This window comes from Heterodontus francisci, unplaced genomic scaffold (genome assembly GCF_036365525.1).
Source record: "Heterodontus francisci isolate sHetFra1 unplaced genomic scaffold, sHetFra1.hap1 HAP1_SCAFFOLD_93, whole genome shotgun sequence".
NCBI classification, from domain to species: domain Eukaryota; kingdom Metazoa; phylum Chordata; class Chondrichthyes; order Heterodontiformes; family Heterodontidae; genus Heterodontus; species Heterodontus francisci.
The window spans coordinates 2,274,145-2,293,739 of NW_027140438.1; positions in this window are offsets into that span (position 1 = coordinate 2,274,145).

The window sequence follows — 19,595 nt, forward strand, 5'->3', positions numbered from 1 at the left end:
ACACTCACTATCACTCTCTGACACTCTCTGACACTCTCTGACACTCTCTATCGCTCTCTATCACTCTCTGACACTCACTATCACTCTCTGACACTCTCTGACACTCTCTATCACTCTCTATCACTCTCTGACACTCTCAGACACTCTCTATCACTCTCTGACACTCACTATCACTATCTGACACACTCTGACACTCTCTGACACTCTCTATCACTCTCTATCACTCTCTGACACTCTCTGACACTCTCTGACACTCTCAGACACTCACGGACACTCTCTGAATATCTCTATCACTCTCTATCACTCTCTGACACTCTCTGACACACTCTGACATTCTCAGACACTCACTATCACTCTCTGACACTCTGACACACTCTGACACTCCCTATCACTCTCTATCACTCTCTGACACTCTCTATCACTCTCTGACACACTCTGAAACTCTCTGATACTCTCTATCACTCTCTGACACTCTCTATCACTCTCTATCACTCTCTGACACTCTCTGACACTCTCTGACACTCTCTGACACTCTCTATCACTCTCTGACACTCTCTGACACTCTCTGACACTCTCTGACACTCACTATCACTCTCTGACCCTCTCTGACACTCTCTGACGCTCTCTATCACTCTCTGACACTCTCTGACACTCTCCGACACTCACTATCACTCTCTGACACTCTCTGACACTCTCTGACACTCTCTAGCACTCTCTATCACTCTCTGACACTCTCTGACACTCTCTATCACTCTCAGACACTCACTATGAATCTCTGACACTCTCTGACACTCTCTGACACTCTCTAGCACTCTCTAGCACTCTCTATCACTCTCTGACACTCTCTGACACTCATTGACACTCACTATCACTCTCTGACCCTCTCTGACACTCTCTGACACTCTCTATCACTCTCTGACACTCTCTGACACTCTCTGACACTCACTATCACTCTCTGACACTCTCTGACACTCTCTGACACTCTCTGACACTCTCTAGCACTCTCTATCACTCTCTGACACTCTCAGAGACTCACTATCACTCTCTGACACTCTCTGACACTCTCTGACACTCTCTAGCACTCTCTATCACTCTCTGACACTCTCTGACACTCTCTAGCACTCTCTCTCACTCTCTGACACTCTCTGACACTCTCTGACACTCTCTGAAACTCTCTATCACTCTCTATCACTCTCTGACACTCTCTGACACTCTCTATCACTCTCTGACACTCTCTATCACTCTCTGACACTCTCTGACACTCTCTGACACTCACTCTCACTATCTGAAACTCTCTGACACTCTCTGACACTCTCAGACACTCACTCTCACTATCTGACACTCTCTGACACTCTCTGACACTCTCTGACACTCTCTGACACTCTCTGACACTCTCTATCGCTCTCTATCACTCTCTGACACTCTCAGACACACTCTGACACTCTCTGACACACTCTGACAATCTTTGTCACTCTCTATCACTCTCAGACACTCACTCTCACTATCTGACACTCTCTGACACTCTCTGACACTCTCAGACACTCACTCTCACTATCTGACACTCTCTGACACTCTCTGACACTCTCTGACACTCTCTATCACTCTCTATCACTCTCTGACACTCTCAGACACACTCTGACACTCTCTGACACACTCTGACAATCTCTGTCACTCTCTATCACTCTCAGACACTCTCTGACACTCTCTGACAATCTCTGACAATCTCTATCACTCTCAGACACTCTCTGACACTCTCTGACACTCTCTGAAACTCTCTATCACTCTCTGACACTCTCAGACACTCACTATCACTCTCTGACACTCTCTGACACTCTCTGACACTCTCTAGCACTCTCTATCACTCTCTGACACTCTCTGACACTCTCTAGCACTCTCTCTCACTCTCTGACACTCTCTGACACTCTCTGACACTCTCTGAAACTCTCTATCACTCTCTATCACTCTCTGACACTCTCTGACACTCTCTATCACTCTCAGACACACTCTGACACTCTCTGACACACTCTGACAATCTATGTCACTCTCTGACACTCTCAGACAATCACTATCACTATCTGACACTCTCTGACACTCTCTGACACTCTCTGACACTCACTCTCACTATCTGACACTCTCTGACACTCTCTGACACTCTCTGACACTCTCTATCACTCTCTATCACTCTCTGACACTCTCAGACACACTCTGACACTCTCTGACACACTCTGACAATCTATGTCACTCTCTATCACTCTCAGACACTCACTCTCACTATCTGACACTCTCTGACACTCTCTGACACTCTCTGACACTCTCAGACACTCACTCTCACTATCTGACACTCTCTGACACTCTCTGACACTCTCTGACACTCTCTATCACTCTCTATCACTCTCTGACACTCTCAGACACACTCTGACACTCTCTGACACACTCTGACAATCTCTGTCACTCTCTATCACTCTCAGACACTCTCTGACACTCTCTGACACTCTCTGAAACTCTCTATCACTCTCTGACACTCTCTGACACTCTCTGAAACTCTCTATCACTCTCTATCGCTCTCTGACACTCTCTATCACTCTCTGACACCCTCTGAAACTCTCTATCACTCACTATCACTCTCTGACACTCTCTGACTCTCTCTGACACTCTCTATCACTCTCTATCACTCTCTGACACTCTCAGACACTCTCTGACACTCTCTATCACTCTCTGACACTCTCTGACACTCTCTATCACTCTCTGACACTCTCTGACACTCTCTATCACTCTCTGACACTCTCTGACACTCTCTATCACTCTCTATCACTCTCTGACACTCTCAGACACACTCTGACACTCTCTGACACACTCTGACAATCTCTGTCACTCTCTATCACTCTCAGACACTCTCTGACACTCTCTGACACTCTCTGAAACTCTCTATCACTCTCTGACACTCTCTGACACTCTCTGAAACTCTCTATCACTCTCTATCGCTCTCTGACACTCTCTATCACTCTCTGACACTCTCTGAAACTCTCTATCACTCACTATCACTCTCTGACACTCTCTGACACTCTCTGACACTCTCTATCACTCTCTATCACTCTCTGACACTCTCAGACACTCTCTGACACTCTCTATCACTCTCTGACACTCTCTGACACTCTCTATCACTCTCTGACACTCTCTGACACTCTCTATCACTCTCTGACACTCTCTATCACTCTCTGACACTCTCTGACACTCTCTGACACTCTCTGACACTCTCAGACACTCACTCTCACTATCTGACCCTCTCTGACACTCTCTGACACTCTCTGACACTCTCAGACACTCACTCTCACTATCTGACACTCTCTGACACTCTCTGACACTCTCTGACACTCACTCTCACTATCTGACACTCTCTGACACTCTCTGACACTCTCTGACACTCTCTATCACTCTCTATCACTCTCTGACACTCTCTGACACTCTCAGACACACTCTGACACTCTCTGACACACTCTGACAATCTCTGTCACTCTCTATCACTCTCAGACACTCACTCTCACTATCTGACACTCTCTGACACTCTCTGACACTCTCTGACACTCTCAGACACTCACTCTCACTATCTGACACTCTCTCACACTCTCTGACACTCTCTATCACTCTCTATCACTCTCTGACACTCTCAGACACACTCTGGCACTCTCTGACACACTCTGACAATCTCTGTCACTCTTTATCACTCTCAGACACTCACTCTCACTCTCAGACACACTCTGACACTCTCTGACACACTCTGACAATCTCTGTCACTCTCTATCACTCTCAGACACTCTCTGACACTCTCTGACACTCTCTGACACTCTCTGAAACTCTCTGACACTCTCTATCACTCTATATCACTCTCTGACACTCTCTGACACTCTCAGACACACTCTGACACTCTCTGACACACTCTGACAATCTCTGTCACTCTCTATCACTCTCAGACACTCACTCTCACTATCTGACACTCTCTGACACTCTCTGACACTCTCTGACACTCTCAGACACTCACTCTCACTATCTGACACTCTCTGACACTCTCTGACACTCTCTATCACTCTCTATCACTCTCTGACACTCTCAGACACACTCTGAAACTCTCTGACACACTCTGACAATCTCTGTCACTCTCTATCACTCTCAGACACTCACTCTCACTCTCTGACACTCTCTGACACTCTCTATCACTCTCTATCACTCTCTGACACTCTCAGACACACTCTGACACTCTCTGACACACTCTGACAATCTCTGTCACTCTCTATCACTCTCAGACACTCTCTGACACTCTCTGACACTCTCTGAAACTCTCTATCACTCTCTGACACTCTCTGAAACTCTCTATCACTCTCTATCGCTCTCTGACACTCTCTATCACTCTCTGACACTCTCTGAAACTCTCCATCACTCACTATCACTCTCTGACACTCTCTGACACTCTCTGACACTCTCTATCACTCTCTATCACTCTCTGACACTCTCAGACACTCTCTGACACTCTCTATCACTCTCTGACACTCTCTGACACTCTCTATCACTCTCTGACACTCTCTGACACTCTCTGACACTGTCTGACACTCTCAGACACTCTCTGACACTCTCTATCACTCTCTGACACTCTCTGACACTCGCTATCACTCTCTGACACTCTCTATCACTCTCTATCACTCTCTGACACTCTCAGACACTCTCTGACACTCTCAGACACTCACTCTCACTCTCTGACACTCTCTGACACTCTCTATGACTCTCTGACACTGTCTATCACTCTCTATCACTCTCTGACACTCTCAGACACACTCTGACACTCTCTGACACACTCTTACAATCTCTGTCACTCTCTATCACTCTCAGACACTCTCTGACACTCTCTGACACTCTCTGAAACTCTCTATCACTCTCTGACACTCTCTGACACTCTCTGAAACTCTCTATCACTCTCTATCGCTCTCTGACACTCTCTATCACTCTCTGAAACTCTCTGAAACTCTCTATCACTCACTATCACTCTCTGACACTCTCTGACACTCTCTGACACTCTCTATCACTCTCTATCACTCTCTGACACTCTCAGACACTCTCTGACACTCTCTATCACTCTCTGACACTCTCTGACACTCTCTGACACTCTCTATCGCTCTCTGACACTCTCTGACACTGTCTGACACTCTCAGACACTCTCTGACACTCTCTATCACTCTCTGACACTCTCTGACACTCGCTATCACTCTCTGACACTCTCTATCACTCTCTATCACTGTCTGACACTCTCAGACACACTCTGACACTCTCTGAAACTCTCTATCACTCTCTGACACTCTCTATCACTCTCTGACACTCTCTATCACTCTCTGACACTCTCTATCACTCTCTGACACTCTCTATCACTCTCTATCACTCTCTGACACTCTCAGACACACTCTGACACTCTCTGACACACTCTGACAATCTCTGTCACTCTCTATCACTCTCAGACACTCTCTGACACTCTCTGAAACTCTCTATCACTCTCTGACACTCTCTGACACTCTCTGAAACTCTCTATCACTCTCTATCGCTCTCTGACACTCTCTATCACTCTCTGACACTCTCTGAAACTCTCTATCACTCACTATCACTCTCTGACACTCTCTGACACTCTCTGACACTCTCTATCACTCTCTGACACTCTCTGACACTCTCTGACACTGTTTGACACTCTCAGACACTCTCTGACACTCTCTATGACTCTCTGACACTCTCTGACACTCGCTATCACTCTCTGACACTCTCTATCACTCTCTGACACTCTCAGACACTCTCTGACACTCTCTGACACTCTCAGACACTCACTCTCACTATCTGACACTCTCTGACCCTCTCTATCACTCTCTATCACTCTCTGACACTCTCAGACACACTCTGACACTCTCTGACACACTCTGACAATCTCTGTCACTCTCTATCACTCTCAGACACTCTCTGACACTCTCTGACACTCTCTGAAACTCTCTATCACTCTCTATCACTCTCTGACACTCTCTGACACTCTCTGAAACTCTCTATCACTCTCTATCGCTCTCTGACACTCTCTATCACTCTCTGACACTCTCTGAAACTCTCTATCACTCACTATCACTCTCTGACACTCTCTGACACTCTCTGACACTCTCTATCACTCTCTATCACTCTCTGACACTCTCAGACACACTCTGACACTCTCTGACACACTCTGACAATCTCTGTCACTCTCTATCACTCTCAGACACTCTCTGACACTCTCTGACACTCTCTGAAACTCTCTATCACTCTCTATCACTCTCTGACACTCTCAGACACACTCTGACACTCTCTGACACACTCTGACAATCTCTGTCACTCTCTATCACTCTCAGACACTCTCTGACACTCTCTGACACTCTCTGAAACTCTCTATCACTCTCTATCACTCTCTGACACTCTCTGACACTCTCTGAAACTCTCTATCACTCTCTATCGCTCTCTGACACTCTCTATCACTCTCTGACACTCTCTGAAACTCTCTATCACTCACTATCACTCTCTGACACTCTCTGACACTCTCTGACACTCTCTATCACTCTCTATCACTCTCTGACACTCTCAGACACACTCTGACACTCTCTGACACACTCTGACAATCTCTGTCACTCTCTATCACTCTCAGACACTCTCTGACACTCTCTGACACTCTCTGAAACTCTCTATCACTCTCTATCACTCTCTGACACTCTCAGACACACTCTGACACTCTCTGACACACTCTGACAATCTCTGTCATCTCTATCACTCTCAGACACTCTCTGACACTCTCTGACACTCTCTGAAACTCTCTATCACTCTCTATCACTCTCTGACACTCTCTGAAACTCTCTATCACTCTCTATCGCTCTCTGACACTCTCTATCACTCTCTGACACTCTCTGAAACTCTCTATCACTCACTATCACTCTCTGACACTCTCTCACACTCTCTGACACTCTCTATCACTCTCTATCACTCTCTGACACTCTCAGACACACTCTGACACTCTCTGACACACTCTGACAATCTCTGTCACTCTCTATCACTCTCAGACACTCTCTGACACTCTCTGACACTCTCTGAAACTCTCTATCACTCTCTATCACTCTCTGACACTCTCAGACACACTCTGACACTCTCTGACACACTCTGACAATCTCTGTCACTCTCTATCACTCTCTATCACTCTCTGACACTCTCTATCACTCTCTATCACTCTCTGACACTCTCTGACACTCTCTATCACACTCTATCACTCTCTGACACTCTCAGACACTCACTATCACTCTCTGACACTCTCTGACACTCTCTGACACTCTCTATCACTCTCTATCACTCTCTGACAATCTCAGACACTCTCTGACACTCACTATCACTCTCTGACACTCTCTGACACTCTCTATCACTCTCTATCGCTCTCTGACACTCTCAGACACTCTCTATCACTCTCTGACACTCACTATCACTATCTGACACACTCTGACACTCTCTGACACTCTCTATCACTCTCTGACACTCTCTATCACACTCTATCACTCTCTGACACTCTCAGACACTCACTATCACTCTCTGACACTCTCTGACACTCTCTATCACTCTCTATCACTCTCTGACAATCTCAGACACTCTCTGACACTCACTATCACTCTCTGACACTCTCTGACACTCTCTATCACTCTCTATCACTCTCTGACACTCTCAGACACTCTCTATCACTCTCTGACACTCACTATCACTATCTGACACACTCTGACACTCTCTGACACTCTCTATCACTCTCTATCACTCTCTGACACACTCTGACACTCTCTGACGTTCTCTGACACACTCAGACACTCACTGACACTCTCTGAATCTCTCTATCACTCTCTATCACTCTCTGACACTCTCTGACACTCTCTGACACTCTCAGACACTCTCAGACACTCACTATCACTCCCTATCACTCTCTGACACTCTCAGACACTCTCTGACACTCTCAGACACTGTCTATCACTCTCTGACACTCTCTGACACTCTCTGACACACTCTGACACTCTCTATCACTCTCAGACACTCACTATCACTCTCAGACACTCACTATCACTCTCAGACACTCACTATCGCTCTCTGACACTCTCTGACACTCTCTATCACTCTCTGACACTCTCTGACACTGTCTGACACTCTCGGACACTCTCTATCACTCTCTGACACTCTCTGACCCTCTCTGTCACTCTCTATCACTCTCTGACACTCTCAGACACTCACTGTCACTCTCTGACACTCTCTGACACTCTCTATCACTCTCTATCACTCTCTGACACTGTCTGACACTCTCTGACACTCTCAGACACTCACTATCACTCCCTATCACTCTCTGACACTCTCAGACACTCTCTGACACTCTCAGACACTGTCTATCACTCTCTGACACTCTCTGACACTCTCTGACACACTCTGACACTCTCTATCACTCTCAGACACTCACTATCACTCTCAGACACTCACTATCACTCTCAGACACTCACTATCGCTCTCTGACACTCTCTGACACTCTCTATCACTCTCTGACACTCTCTGACACTGTCTGACACTCTCGGACACTCTCTATCACTCTCTGACACTCTCTGACCCTCTCTGTCACTCTCTATCACTCTCTGACACTCTCAGACACTCACTGTCACTCTCTGACACTCTCTGACACTCTCTATCACTCTCTATCACTCTCTGACACTGTCTGACACTCTCTGACACTCTCTATCACTCTCTGACACTCTCAGACACTCACTATCACTCTCTGACACTCTCTGACACTCTCTATCACTCTCTATCACTCTCTGACACTGTCTGACACTGTCTGACACTCTCTGACACTGTCTGACACTCTCTGACACTATCTATCACTCTCTGACACTCTCTATCACACTCTATCACTCTCTGACACTCTCAGACACTCACTATCACTCTCTGACACTCTCTGAAACTCTCTATCACTCTCTATCACTCTCTGACAATCTCAGACACTCTCTGACACTCACTATCACTCTCTGACACTCTCTGACACTCTCTATCACTCTCTATCACTCTCTGACACTGTCTGACACTCTCTGACGCTCTCTATCACTCTCTGACACTCTCTGACACTCTCTATCACTCTCTATCACTCTCTGACACTCTCAGACACTCTCTGACACTCTCTGACACACTCTGAAACTCTCTGATACTCTCTATCACTCTCTATCACTCTCTGACACTCTCAGACATAATCTGACACTCTCTGAAACTCTCTATCACTCTCAGACACTCTCTGACACTCTCTGACTCTCTCTATCACTCTCTGACACTCTCTATCACTCTCTGACACCGTCTGACACTCTCTAACACTCTCTATCACTCTCTATCACTCTCTGACTCTCTCTGACACTCTCTGACACTCTCTGAAACTCTCTATCACTCTCTGTCACTCTCTGACACTCTCAGACACTCTCTGACACTCTCTGAAACTCTCTATCACTCTCTATCACTCTCTGTCACGCTCTGACACTCACTGACACTCTCTGAAACTCTCTATCACTCTCTATCACTCTATATCACTCTCTGACACTATCTGACACTCTCAGACACTCACTATCACTCTCTGACACTGTCTGACACTCTCTGACACTCTCTATCACTCTCTGACACTGTCTGACACTCTCTGACAATCTCTATCACTCTCTATCACTCTCTGACACTCTCAGACACTCTCTGACACTCTCAGAGACTCTCTGACACTCTCTATCACTCTCTGACACTCTCAGACACTCTCTGACACTCTCAGACAATCTCTATCACTCTCTGACACTGTCTGACACTCTCTGACACTCTCCATCACTCTCTGACACTATCTGACACTCTATCACTCTCTATCATTCTCTGACACTCTATCACTCTCTGACACTGTCTGACACTCTCTGACACTCTCTATCACTCTCTGACACTGTCTGACACTCTCTGACAATCTCTATCACTCTCTATCACTCTCTGACACTCTCAGACACTCTCTGACACTCTCAGAGACTCTCTGACACTCTCTATCACTCTCTGACACTCTCAGACACTCTCTGACACTCTCAGACAATCTCTATCACTCTCTGACACTGTCTGACACTCTCTGACACTCTCCATCACTCTCTGACACTCTCTGACACTCTATCACTCTCTATCACTCTCTGACACTCTATCACTCTCTGACACTCTCAGACACTCTCTGACACTCTCTGACACTCTCTGACACTCTCTGACACTCTCTGTCACTCTCTGTCACTCTCTGACACTCTCTATCACTCTCTATCACTCTCTGACAATCTCAGACACTCTCTGACACTCACTATCACTCTCTGACACTCTCTGACACTCTCTATCACTCTCTATCACTCTCTGACACTGTCTGACACTCTCTGACGCTCTCTATCACTCTCTGACACTCTCTGACACTCTCTATCACTCTCTATCACTCTCTGACACTCTCAGACACTCTCTGACACTCTCTGACACACTCTGAAACTCTCTGATACTCTCTATCACTCTCTATCACTCTCTGACACTCTCAGACATAATCTGACACTCTCTGAAACTCTCTATCACTCTCAGACACTCTCTGACACTCTCTGACACTCTCTGTCACTCTCTGACACTCCCTATCACTCTCTGACACCGTCTGACACTCTCTAACACTCTCTATCACTCTCTATCACTGTCTGACTCTCTCTGACACTCTCTGACACTCTCTGAAACTCTCTATCACTCTCTGTCACTCTCTGACACTCTCAGACACTCTCTGACACTCTCTGAAACTCTCTATCACTCTGTATCACTCTCTGTCACGCTCTGACACTCACTGACACTCTCTGAAACTCTCTATCACTCTCTATCACTCTATATCACTCTCTGACACTATCTGACACTCTCAGACACTCACTATCACTCTCTGACACTGTCTGACACTCTCTGACACTCTCTATCACTCTCTGACACTGTCTGACACTCTCTGACAATCTCTATCACTCTCTATCACTCTCTGACACTCTCAGACACTCTCTGACACTCTCAGAGACTCTCTGACACTCTCTATCACTCTCTGACACTCTCAGACACTCTCTGACACTCTCAGACAATCTCTATCACTCTCTGACACTGTCTGACACTCTCTGACACTCTCCATCACTCTCTGACACTCTCTGACACTCTATCACTCTCTATCACTCTCTGACACTCTATCACTCTCTGACACTGTCTGACACTCTCTGACACTCTCTATCACTCTCTGACACTGTCTGACACTCTCTGACAATCTCTATCACTCTCTATCACTCTCTGACACTCTCAGACACTCTCTGACACTCTCAGAGACTCTCTGACACTCTCTATCACTCTCTGACACTCTCAGACACTCTCTGACACTCTCAGACAATCTCTATCACTCTCTGACACTGTCTGACACTCTCTGACACTCTCCATCACTCTCTGACACTCTCTGACACTCTATCACTCTCTATCACTCTCTGACACTCTATCACTCTCTGACACTCTCAGACACTCTCTGACACTCTCTGACACTCTCTATCACTCTCTGACACTGTCTGACACTCTCTGACAATCTCTATCACTCTCTATCACTCTCTGACACTCTCAGACACTCTCTGACACTCTCAGAGACTCTCTGACACTCTCTATCACTCTCTGACACTCTCAGACACTCTCTGACACTCTCAGACAATCTCTATCACTCTCTGACACTGTCTGACACTCTCTGACACTCTCCATCACTCTCTGACACTCTCTGACACTCTATCACTATCTATCACTCTCTGACACTCTATCACTCTCTGACACTCTCAGACACTCTCTGACACTCTCTGACACTCTCTGACACTCTCTGACACTGTCTGACACTCTCTGACAATCTCTATCACTCTCTATCACTCTCTGACACTCTCAGACACTCTCTGACACTCTCAGAGACTCTCTGACACTCTCTATCACTCTCTGACACTCTCAGACACTCTCTGACACTCTCAGACAATCTCTATCACTCTCTGACACTGTCTGACACTCTCTGACACTCTCCATCACTCTCTGACACTCTCTGACACTCTATCACTCTCTATCACTCTCTGACACTCTATCACTCTCTGACACTATCAGACACTCTCTGACACTCTCAGACACTCTCTGACACTCTCTGAAACTCTCTATCACTCTCTGACACTCTCTGACACTCTCTAGCACTCTCTAGCACTCACTATCACTCTCTGACCCTCTCTGACACTCTCTGAAACTCTCTATCACTCTCTGAAACACTCTGACACTCTCTATCACTCTCTGACACTCTCTGACACTCTCTGTCACTCTCTATCACTCTCTGACACTCTCAGACACTCACTGTCACTCTCTGACACTCTCAGACACTCTCTATCACTCTCTATCACTCTCTGACACTGTCTGACACTCTCTGACACTCTCTATCACTCTCTGACACTCTCAGACACTCACTATCACTCTCTGACACTCTCTGACACTCTCTATCACTCTCTATCACTCTCTGACACTGTCTGACACTGTCTGACACTCTCTGACACTGTCTGACACTCTCTGACAATATCTATCACTCTCTGACACTCTCGATCACACTCTATTACTCTCTGACACTCTCAGACACTCACTATCACTCTCTGACACTCTCTGACACTCTCTATCACTCTCTATCACTCTCTGACAATCTCAGACACTCTCTGACACTCACTATCACTCTCTGACACTCTCTGACACTCTCTATCACTCTCTATCACTCTCTGACACTGTCTGACACTCTCTGACGCTCTCTATCACTCTCTGACACTCTCTGACACTCTCTATCACTCTCTATCACTCTCTGACACTCTCTGACACTCTCTGACACTCTCTGACACACTCTGAAACTCTCTGATACTCTCTATCACTCTCTATCACTCTCTGACACTCTCAGACATAATCTGACACTCTCTGAAACTCTCTATCACTCTCAGACACTCTCTGACACTCTCTGACACTCTCTGACACTCTCTGACACTCTCTATCACTCTCTGACACCGTCTGACACTCTCTGACACTCTCTATCACTCTCTATCACTCTCTGACTCTCTCTGACACTCTCTGACACTCTCTGAAACTCTCTATCACTCTCTGTCACTCTCTGACACTCTCAGACACTCTCTGACACTCTCTGAAACTCTCTATCACTCTCTATCACTCTCTGTCACGCTCTGACACTCACTGACACTCTCTGAAACTCTCTATCACTCTCTATCACTCTATATCACTCTCTGACACTATCTGACACTCTCAGACACTCACTATCACTCTCTGACACTGTCTGACACTCTCTGACACTCTCTATCACTCTCTGACACTGTCTGACACTCTCTGACAATCTCTATCACTCTCTATCACTCTCTGACACTCTCAGACACTCTCTGACACTCTCAGAGACTCTCTGACACTCTCTATCACTCTCTGACACTCTCAGACACTCTCTGACACTCTCAGACAATCTCTATCACTCTCTGACACTGTCTGACACTCTCTGACACTCTCCATCACTCTCTGACACTCTCTGACACTCTATCACTCTCTATCACTCTCTGACACTCTATCACTCTCTGACACTCTCAGACACTCTCTGACACTCTCAGACACTCTCTGACACTCTCTGAAACTCTCTATCACTCTCTGACACTCTCTGACACTCTCTAGCACTCTCTAGCACTCACTATCACTCTCTGACCCTCTCTGACACTCTCTGACACTCTCTATCACTCTCTGAAACACTCTGACACTCTCTGACACTCTCTGACACTCACTATCACTCTCTGACACTCTGTGACACTCTCTGACACTCTCTAGCACCCTCTATCACTCTCTGACACTCTCTGACACTCACTATCACTCTCTGACACTCTCTGACACTCTCTGACACTCTCTAGCACTCTCTATCACTCTCTGACACTCTCAGACACTCACTATCACTCTCTGACACTCTCGGACGCTCTCTGACACTCTCTGACACTCTCTAGCACTCTCTATCACTCTCTGACACTCTCAGACACTCACTAACACTCTCTGACACTCTCGGACGCTCTCTGACACTCTCTGACACTCTCTAGCACTCTCTATCACTCTCTGACACTCTCTGACACTCTCTATCACTCTCTGACACTCTCTATCACTCTCTGACACTCTCGGACGCTCTCTGACACTCTCTGACACTCTCTAGCACTCTCTATCACTCTCTGACACTCTCTGACACTCTCTATCACTCTCTGACACTCTCTATCACTCTCTGACACTCTCAGACACTATCAGACACTCACTATCACTATCTGACACTCTCTGACGCTCTCTATCACTCTCTATCACTCTCTGACACTCTCAGACACACTCTGACACTCTCTATCACTCTCTATCACTCTCTATCACTCTCTGACATTCTCTGACACTCTCTGACACTCTCTGACACTCTCTGAAACTCTCTATCACTCTCTATCACTCTCTGACACTCTCTATCACTCTCTGACACTCTCTGAAACTCTCAGACACTCTCTATCACTCTCTGACACTCTCTGACACTCTCTGACACTCTCTATCACTCTCCATCACTCTCTGACACTCTCTATCACTCTCTGACACTCTCTGACACTCTCAGACACTCGCTATCACTCTCTGACACTCTCAGACACTCGCTATCACTCTCTGACACTCTCTGACACTCTCTATCACTCTCTATCACTCTCTGACACTGTCTGACACTCTCTGACACTCTCTATCACTCTCTGACACTCTCTGACACTCTTTATCACACTCTATCACTCTCTGACACTCTCTGACACTCTCTGACACTCTCTATCACTCTCTATCACTCTCTGACACTGTCTGACACTCTCTGACACTCTCTATCACTCTCTGACACTCTCTGACACTCTCTATCACTCTCTATCACTCTCTATCACTCTCTGACACTCTCAGACACTCTCTGACACTCTCTGACACACTCTGAATCTCTCTGACACTCTCTATCACTCTCTATCACTCTCTGACACTCTCAGACATAATCTGACACTCTCTGAAACTCTCTATCACTCTCAGACACTCTCTGACACTCTCTATCACTCTCAGACACTCTCTATCACTCTCAGACACTCTCTGACACTCTCTGACACTCTCTGACACTCTCTATCACTCTCTAGCACTCTCTATCACTCTCTGACACTCTCTGACACTCACTATCACTCTCTGACCCTCTCTGACACTCTCTGACACTCTCTATCACTCTCTGACACTCTCTGACACTCTCTGACACTCACTATCTCTCTCTGACACTCTCTGACACTCTCTGACACTCTCTAGCACTCTCTATCACTCTCAGACACTCTCTAGAACTATCTGACACTCTCGGACGGTCTCTGACACTCTCTGACACTCTCTAGCACTCTCTATCACTCTCTGACACTCTCAGACACTCACTATCACTCTCTGACACTCTCGGACGCTCTCTGACACTCTCTGACACTCTCTAGCACTCTCTATCACTCTCTGACACTCTCTGACACTCTCTATCACTCTCTGACACTCTCTATCACACTCTGACACTCTCAGACACTCTCAGACACTCACTATCACTATCTGACACTCTCTGACGCTCTCTATCACTCTCTATCACTCTCTGACACTCTCAGACACACTCTGACACTCTCTATCAATCTCTATCACTCTCTATCACTCTCTGACATTCTCTGACACTCTCTGACACTCTCTGAAACTCTCTATCACTCTCTATCACTCTCTGACACTCTCTATCACTCTCTGTCACTCTCTGACACTCTCAGACACTCTCTGACACTCTCTGAAACTCTCTATCACTCTCTATCACACTCTGTCACGCTCTGACACTCACTGACACTCTCTGAAACTCTCCATCACTCTCTATCACTCTATATCACTCTCTGACACTATCTGACACTCTCAGACACTCACTATCACTCTCTGACACTGTCTGACACTCTCTGACACTCTCTATCACTCTCTGACACTGTCTGACACTCTCTGACAATCTCTATCACTCTCTATCACTCTCTGACACTCTCAGACACTCTCTGACACTCTCAGAGACTCTCTGACACTCTCTATCACTCTCTGACACTCTCAGACACTCTCTGACACTCTCAGACAATCTCTATCACTCTCTGACACTGTCTGACACTCTCTGACACTCTCCATCACTCTCTGACACTCTCTGACACTCTATCACTCTCTATCACTCTCTGACACTCTATCACTCTCTATCACTCTCTGACACTCTCAGACACTCTCTGACACTCTCAGACACTCTCTGACACTCTCTGAAACTCTCTATCACTCTCTGACACTTTCTGACACTCTCTGACACTCTCTGACACTCACTATCACTCTCTGACACTCTGTGACACTCTCTGACACTCTCTAGCACCCTCTATCACTCTCTGACACTCTCGGACGCTCTCTGACACTCTCTGACACTCTCTAGCACTCTCTATCACTCTCTGACACTCTCTGACACTCTCTATCACTCTCTGACACTCTCTATCACTCTCTGACACTCTCTATCACTCTCTGACACTCTCAGACACTCACTATCACTATCTGACACTCTCTGACGCTCTCTATCACTCTCTATCACTCTCTGACACTCTCAGACACACTCTGACACTCTCTATCACTCTCTATCACTCTCTATCACTCTCTGACATTCTCTGACACTCTCTGACACTCTCTGACACTCTCTGAAACTCTCTATCACTCTCTATCACTCTCTGACACTCTCTATCACTCTCTGACACTCTCTGAAACTCTCTATCACTCTCTATCACTCTCTGACACTCTCTGACACTCTCTGACACTCTCTATCACTCTCCATCACTCTCTGACACTCTCTATCACTCTCTGACAATCTCTAGCACTCTCTATCACTCTCTGACACTCTCAGACACTCACTATCACTCTCTGACACTCTCGGACGCTCTCTGACACTCTCTGACACTCTCTAGCACTCTCTATCACTCTCTGACACTCTCAGACACTCACTATCACTCTCTGACACTCTCGGACGCTCTCTGACACTCTCTGACACTCTCTAGCACTCTCTATCACTCTCTGACACTCTCAGACACTCACTAACACTCTCTGACACTCTCGGACGCTCTCTGACACTCTCTGACACTCTCTAGCACTCTCTATCACTCTCTGACACTCTCTGACACTCTCTGACACTCTCTGACGCTCTCTGACACTCTCTGACACTCTCTAGCACTCTCTATCACTCTCTGACACTCTCTGACACTCTCTGACACTCTCTGACACTCTCTAGCACTCTCTATCACTCTCTGACACTCTCTGACACTCTCTGACACTCTCTAGCACTCTCTATCACTCTCTGACACTCTCAGACACTCACTATCACTCTCTGACACTCTCGGACGCTCTCTGACACTCTCTGACACTCTCTAGCACTCTCTATCACTCTCTGACACTCTCAGACACTCACTAACACTCTCTGACACTCTCGGACGCTCTCTGACACTCTCTGACACTCTCTGACACTCTCTAGCACTCTCTATCACTCTCTGACACTCTCTGACACTCTCTATCACTCTCTGACACTCTCTATCACTCTCTGACACTCTCGGACGCTCTCTGACACTCTCTGACACTCTCTAGCACTCTCTATCACTCTCTGACACTCTCAGACACTCACTAACACTCTCTGACACTCTCTATCACTCTCTGACACTCTCGGACGCTCTCTGACACTCTCTGACACTCTCTAGCACTCTCTTTCACTCTCTGACACTCTCTGACACTCTCTATCACTCTCTGACACTCTCTATCACTCTCTGACACTCTCAGACACTCTCAGACACTCACTATCACTATCTGACACTCTCTGACGCTCTCTATCACTCTCTATCACTCTCTGACACTCTCAGACACACTCTGACACTCTCTATCACTCTCTATCACTCTCTATCACTCTCTGACATTCTCTGACACTCTCTGACACTCTCTGACACTCTCTGAAACTCTCTACCACTCTCTATCACTCTCTGACACTCTCTATCACTCTCTGACACTCTCTGAAACTCTCTATCACTCTCTATCACTCTCTGACACTCTCTGACACTCTCTGACACTCTCTATCACTCTCCATCACTCTCTGACACTCTCTATCACTCTCTGACACTCTCTGAAACTCTCTGAAACTCTCTATCACTCTCTGACACTCTCAGACACTCGCTATCACTCTCTGACACTCTCTGACACTCTCTGACACTCTCTATCACTCTCTATCACTCTCTGACACTGTCTGACACTCTCTGACACTCTCTATCACTCTCTGACACTCTCTGACACTCTTTATCACTCTCTATCACTCTCTGACACTCTCTGACACTCTCTGACACTCTCTATCACTCTCTATCACTCTCTGACACTGTCTGACACTCTCTGACACTCTCTATCACTCTCTGACACTCTCTGACACTCTCTATCACTCTCTATCACTCTCTATCACTCTCTGACACTCTCAGACACTCTCTGACACTCTCTGACACACTCTGAATCTCTCTGACACTCTCTATCACTCTCTATCACTCTCTGACACTCTCAGACATAATCTGACACTCTCTGAAACTCTCTATCACTCTCAGACACTCTCTGACACTCTCTATCACTCTCAGACACTCTCTATCACTCTCAGACACTCTCTGACACTCTCTGACACTCTCTATCCCTCTCTAGCACTCTCTATCACTCTCTGACACTCTCTGACACTCTCTGACACTCACTATCACTCTCTGACCCTCTCTGACACTCTCTGACACACTCTATCACTCTCTGACACTCTCTGACACTCTCTGACACTCACTATCTCTCTCTGACACTCTCTGACACTCTCTGACACTCTCTAGCACTCTCTATCACTCTCTGACACTCTCAGACACTCACTATCACTCTCTGACACTCTCGGACGCTCTCTGACACTCTCTGACACTCTCTAGCACTCTCTATCACTCTCTGACACTCTCAGACACTCACTATCACTCTCTGACACTCTCGGACGCTCTCTGACACTCTCTGACACTCTCTAGCACTCTCTATCACTCTCTGACACTCTCTGACACTCTCTATCACTCTCTGACACTCTCTATCACACTCTGACACTCTCAGACACTCTCAGACACTCACTATCACTATCTGACACTCTCTGACGCTCTCTATCACTCTCTATCACTCTCTGACACTCTCAGACACACTCTGACACTCTCTATCAATCTCTATCACTCTCTATCACTCTCTGACATTCTCTGACACTCTCTGACACTCTCTGAAACTCTCTATCACTCTCTATCACTCTCTGACACTCTCTATCACTCTCTGACACTCTCTGAAACTCTCTATCACTCTCTATCACTCTCTGACACTCTCTGACACTCTCCGACACTCTCTATCACTCTCCA